The following is a 6,000-nucleotide window of genomic DNA, read 5'->3' on the forward strand; positions in this document are numbered from 1 at the left end:
CAGCTAACTGGTTTCCTCTTATCTCGGGCATATTTCCCTTTTGATGCCCTTTTATGCGAACTACTGCAATTTCTACTGGCTTTTGTAAAGATTTTAACACTGATTTTATTAATTCTGTGTGTATTAAGTCTTTCCCTTTTGAATTCAAATACCCCCGTCCTTCCCAAATGTGTGCACAATACCAAAGGCATATCTAGAGTCTGTGTAAATGGTCCCTCGGTCATCTTTAAGTAAGTCTAGCCCTCTCTCTAGTGCATATATTTCACAGCACTGCGCTGACCAATTACTTGGTAACTTTCCCTTTTCTAAGACTTCCATTTTCTCTCCCTCAATCACAGAGTATCCGGATGTTCTTTTCCCTTCCACCACTCGGGATGACCCATCTATGAACAATACTCTCCCATATGGGAGGGGGTGTGTCTTCTAAATCTTCTCTCACTTTTGTCTGCATATCAATGAGTTCTAGGCAATGGTGTTCTATCTCCTCAGTGGGCTCACCAGAGAGAAACTGGGCTGGATTTAAGCTTTTTGATGTTGTTAGTTCTAGGTTATCTGCATTTATTAGTATAATTTCATATTTTAGGATTCTAGAATCTGTGAGCCACTTTTGAGCTCTCTGGCTTAAGATTGTGTTCAAATCATGTGGAGTATGTATCTTTATCTTTCCCTGTAATGTTAACTTTTGAGCTTCTTCTATCAGAATAGCTGCAGCTGCGACTGCTTGGAGGCAAGCCGGCCATCCCCTGGCAACTGGATCTAACAATTTTGATAAAAATGCTACAGGCTTTCGGTATCCTCCCCATTCTTGGGTTAAAACTCCATATGCTATTCCTTTCTCGGTGTTTACAAACAAATCAAACTCCTTTTTAAGATCTGGTAAGCTTAAAACTGGTGCTGAGGATAATTTCTCTTTTAGATCTTGTAGCTGCTTCTCGTCACTCTCTGTCCAATTCATTGGTTCCTGGTCTATTAATTTATCATAAAGAAATTTGACCCCTTGAGTGTACTTATCTATCCAGTGCTTGCAGTATCCAAACAGGCCTAGAAGTTTCCTTACGTCTCTCTTAGTTTTTGGAGGTGATATAGATACTATTCCTGAAATTCTTGCAGGGCTTAACCTTTTACTCCCCTTTCCAATTATGTGTCCTAAATAAGTGACTTCAGTTTCTACAAACTGTAGTTTACTTTGAGATACTTTTAACCCCTTTTCTCCAAAAAAGTTTAGAAGTTGTATACTTACATTTTTAACTTCTTTCTCTGTCTCCCCTGATATTAATAAATCATCCACATATTGCAAAATTTGGACTCCTTCTTTGGGACTAAACTGTTCTAATAATGTCTCTAGGGCCTGTCCGAAGATATTTGGCGATTCCATATATCCCTGCGGTAACCGTGTCCACCTTAGCTGTTGTTTTCTTCCCCTGTCTGGATGTTCCCATTCAAAGGCAAACCAATCCCTACACTCTTCTGCTAGGGGACATGCCCAAAAAGCATCCTTTAAGTCTATCACTGTGAACCAGGTATGCTCTCTTGGAATTTTACTCAGCAAGGTATAGGGGTTAGGTACTACTGGGTGTCGAGCAATAGTTCTTTTATTAATTTCTCTCAAATCTTGGACTAATCTAAACTTTCCCTCATCTTTCTTTATGGCCAAATAGGGGTGTTATGAGGGGACATACAGGGTTCTAGGATATTCTCTTTTAAAAGATGCTCAATTACTGAAGCTAGCCCTTTCTTTCCTTCAGGTGACATTGGGTATTGCTTGACTCCGATGGCAGGGGTATCTTTTTGCATTTCTATCTTAATGGGAGGGATATCTAAACACCCATACTTTCCCTCTGTAGCCCACACTTCTGGATTTATCTCTTGTATATTTCCTTGGGTCAGTTTCATGATATGCACAACCATTTTTCCATCTTTTGGGATAACTCCTACCCCGAGCTGCACTTGTAAGTCTCTGCCTAGTAAATTGGTTTCTGTATGTGGTAAATAAAGAAAATCAGCTACACAATACTTTGAGTTCCCTTTTATCTCTACTCCTTCAATTATTAATGCTCGAAAGGGCCTCCCTTCAGCCCCTAACACTTCACAAGTTTTTGTCCCGATTGTTACCCCTGTTGGTAATTTCCTTAAACTTGACCTATCAGCTCCTGTGTCTACTAAGAATTCATATTCTTCACTTTGGGGCCCCACATCAAAGTTTACTAGAGGCTCATCTTGTTGTTCCATTGGGTCCCCTATTTTATAGAGCCTCTGACACCCCTAATCCTCCCCTTTCAGCACCCTCTCCAGGGCATCTTGCTCCCTTGCAATAGCTTCATCAAGGGATAATTTCTTACAGTCCCTTTTTAAATGCCCTATTTCACCACAGTAATAACAAGTTCTATTCTCTCCTGAGTTACTTCTTTTTAAATTTACCCATGGTGGTACTATGGGTGACTTTGGTTCTTTAAATGAGGATCTTGGTCCTCCCTCACTAGATTTCAAAGAGGAGTTTCTCTGGTTTTCTGCTACTCCAGTACTTTCTCTTGCTACAGCTACCATAATGCGAGCCTTGGCTCTGGCTTTTTCTTCTTCTCTCCTCAAGTAAACTTTTAAGGCTTCTTTTAATAATTCATTAATACTTTTCTCCTGCCAATCTTCAATTTTTTCTAATTTTCTCCGTATATCTGGCCATGACTTTGTTACAAACTGCACTTTTAGAATTACTTGTCCCTCAGGACTATCAGGGTCTATGCTTGAATATAATTGAAAATTTCTTTTTAATCGGTTTAGCCAAGTGGCAGGAGTCTCATCTTTTTCTTGGGACCCATCAAAAGCTAATTTAGTATTATTCCCTCTGGGGACAGATTCCCTTATGCCTCTTACTATCAAGGACCTATAGTCTCTCATATTTTGTCTTTCTTCTTCTCGATTTGGGTCCCACCCCGGGTCAGCTGACGGTAATTTATGATCTCCAGGTGGCCCTAACCTATTCTCCCTTTCCCAGATTCTGATACTTGCTGTTCTGATCATTCGTATTTCCTCAGGGGAGAACAAGATGTTTAATATAGAATTTAACTCTCCCCAGGTATAAACATTGGGTCCAAGGAATTGGTCTACCTGTGTGGCAATACCTATGGGATCTGCAACTAAATTTCCTAACTCTTTCTTAAATCCTCTTACCTCAGAGGCTGTTAATGGGGCATTTACAAATCCTACCCCTCCAATCACTCCTCCCATAGGCACTTCTCTGAGGGGAAAAAGTCTTTCTGGCTTTAAGGCTTTTGATCTGGTGTTACAATAGGGTCCTTCACTTACGTTATCAACAGATAACACTGTCCGGGCTAGGAATGCCTGGGGATTTCCAGGAGAATGGAATGACTCATGGGAGTCTGTAGGGGTTTTGGTTAACTCCCAATTAGGGGGTGGCAAAGGAATTGCTGTAGGTGAGGGGGAGGTAGTAAAATTTGTAGGAGGAGAAGCAGAGGATTGTACTGTGGGAGGAAGGGGGGCTAGGGAAGAGGCTGTGTTTTGGGAAACTGAAGGGGTTATAACTGGGGCTAAAGAACTTTGACTATTGGAAGGAGGTGGCAAAGGGGCTGTTGGGAGAGTAGGGGGAGAAGGTACTAAGGATTGAGGAGAAGGGGTGTTAAGGAGGGGTGATGATGGAACCACTGGGGGAAGAGGAGGAGAGGGTTCTGAAGGAGTTTGAGTTTGACTCGGGGAAGTTAGTAGGGGAACTGGGACAGGATTTTGAGGGACTTGGGGCACTTCTGGGTAAATTGGAGGGGGTAAATGGTCTAGAGGGTCCCATCTTTGATTAGTTTCTTTTCTTTCCTCTTTCTCTTCCTTTCTTTCACACTTTTCTTTTTCTTTTAATTTGCAGACTTTTATATTCTCTTTACTTGTGGCTCTCTTTTGCCAACAAGCAGCATAGGCTAATTGATTTACGTCTGGATCTTCCTGAGTTCTTAGGTACTGATTTAACTGATAGCACATCCACTCATCATGTGTTCCAAACCATGGCCACTCTCCTGGTAATTTTAATTTTGGCCAGACTTCTGTGCAATAAAACACCATTTTAACCTGATCTAGTCCTTTCGTGGCTTCTAAAGAATCCCATTTAGCTAAAAGTTGTTCTAAGGGACTACCAGGTGGAATACTCTTCACTTTGTTATTTTCCTTTTCGGATTTCTTTTTCTTACTAGTACATTGTCCCATTTTCTTTAAACTGAAAAAAATTTCAAAGGTGCTCTCTACTGATGGGTAACACAGGTTTTTAAGCAAAAAAAAATTCTTCGGCTTTTCTCACTCTACTTCAAATTTCCTGACTTAATTCTTGAACACTTCAACAAAAAACTTCTAAACTTTATGCTTTTCTACTCTTTCCTACACTTTTGCTTTCATTTAGGGAACAAACTCTCTCTTTCTACTCACTTTCTCTAACCTTCTTCACTTTCTTGGACGCTCACACTTTACTCACACCAGGGGCTCAGACTCTCTTCTGACCCCTTTGAGGTGAGTCCTAATGACCTCACCTCCTATGTACCCCCGCGCCTTGCCTCACCCCTGAGACTCTGGACACGCTTTGCGGCGCACGACAGGGTCCCTAGTACTGGCATCCCCTTCCGGGCCTCAGGGCCTTCCCGTGCCTTAGCCCTCGCCGGGCCGGACACCTTCAGTCCGAACCCCGGACTAGACTGCCCTGTCACTAGTACCGTTCCCCTCTTCACTTTTTGAAACGGAGGTAAGAGGTCAAGACTCCGCACGGGTTACCTGGGGGGTATCCCTTCCTTGTTTCCAAGGATCAACCCGAGCAGGGCCCGACTCCTTTGCCTTCCACCAGGACTGCCTTGACTACTTCTCCCCAGCGAAGCAGCCTCGGCAAGAGGGATGAGTGTGTGTGTGCAGGATGCCCGCCTTGCCTCCAAGCTGACTCCCCACCCCGGTGTCCTCGGGCTATGGGTTTACGGCCTCCTCCCTGAGACCGCGGCAGCGCACCCTCTCCGGTGCGTCTGGCTCAGTCCTGGGAAGCAGGGACTCTCATGAGCTCTCGGCACCCGCAGTGTCTGGGGACACCCTGTCAACCCTGGTACGGTTTTCCCGCCCCTCCAGGGATTCCAAACTCTCCTAGGCTACTCTAGCATTTATGGGGGGACCTGCCCCTAATGCGTGCCACTCACACTCTATTTTCCCCTGCACGCCCGGGGGGGATCTTTCTGCCCCTAAGGAGACGCCTCACTCACCAGTTTCTTTCGCTTCCCCCTTTTCCTGGCCGGCCCCCTCGCGGGGGTCTCGGAACCGCAGTACCGAGGGGTCCACACTCAGTTCCGGGGGTCCGAGCTGCCGGCCCCCGACTCTCTCACACTCCCATTCGCACGTCTCCTTTACCCGCCGCCGGAATGCTCACCCTCCGGCGCTCCTCCTCGTTGCCGGTCCCAGGCTGCTCCCGCTTCGCCAGCTGTCCCGGAGGTCCGAAGAGCGAGCGGCCGTCCCGTCTTCGGTCCCTCTTCAGGCGTGGCCAGATCCCGGACGAGTCCCCAAAAATTGTTCTGGAAAAAAAAGAGAGAGTCAGAGACTTGCTCTTTTTGTATGTTGCTTTATTATCAAGCTTGGCCTTGGGGGAGAGCTTGCTTGCTCTCTTGGCAACGCGGAGGAGGAGGTACACACAGCTTCGCTCCACAGCAAAGCTGGGGACTCCCACCCCCCCTCACGGGCTTTTTCCCCTTGCCGGGGAGTCCGTTTCGCGTCGCTGATCAGGGGTCATCCAGCGATGGGGGACTCCTTCTCAGGTCACGGCGACTAAATAGAGCTGCTTCGGCGGACCCCCGTACCCTTTGCACTAGTCTAAAGTGCGACTTCAGTCCTGGATTTTACTTTGGTTCTCTGCTTTTTAGCGCCTCTTGTTCTTGAGTTGTTCCCAGAATTCCAGTGTTCTTTTTATTTGCATATTCAGACACTATCCGGCAAATGGGAGCAGAGATACAGGTAATAAGGTGAATTCTTAATTAACAAACA

The sequence above is a fragment of the Hirundo rustica genome, chromosome 11 (genome assembly GCF_015227805.2).
Source record: "Hirundo rustica isolate bHirRus1 chromosome 11, bHirRus1.pri.v3, whole genome shotgun sequence".
Classification (NCBI taxonomy): Eukaryota; Metazoa; Chordata; class Aves; order Passeriformes; family Hirundinidae; genus Hirundo; species Hirundo rustica.